Here is a 528-nt window from a genome sequence, read left to right as displayed (position 1 = left end):
TTTTCTTGTTCAGGGAACCTCTCCCTACACATTTCTGAAAAAATTGGAACTAGTATTTTTAGTTCCTCTGATTGCCCATTTTTGGTCTAAATTGGCTGAGCTATACTAGTTCAAAAGTTACAGCCCTTTGAATTTTCTTTCGAAATTGGTTTCTAGTCTAACTTTTGATTGAGAAGTCTGATCGAAAAAGTTCGAATTGGTTTGGATTCGATTTTTGGTAAAAAAGGAAGGTTATACACTGCCTTTTTTTGAGCCCCGAAAGAAAAATTGTCTCAGATCGACCCGGAAAAAATTTTCTTATAGAAAATAGGTGGCCTGTAGAATCCATAATTTCAAACAGTTCCTAGATTGGGCTACTAGATCAAAAGTTCCAGCCATTTGAATTTTCTTTCGAAATTGGTTTCTAGTCTATAACTTTTGATTGAGAAGTCTGATCGAAAAAGTTCGAATTGGTTTGCATTCTACGCACCAAAATTAATAAGAAAAAGTGTTTTCCCGAGAAATTTTGGTGCAGTCGATTTTTGGTAA

Source organism: Photinus pyralis, unplaced genomic scaffold, assembly GCF_008802855.1.
Source record: "Photinus pyralis isolate 1611_PpyrPB1 unplaced genomic scaffold, Ppyr1.3 Ppyr1.4_LG2, whole genome shotgun sequence".
NCBI lineage: Eukaryota > Metazoa > Arthropoda > Insecta > Coleoptera > Lampyridae > Photinus > Photinus pyralis.
The sequence above is the reverse complement of the archived record's forward strand: the minus strand, read 5'-3'. Positions refer to the sequence as shown.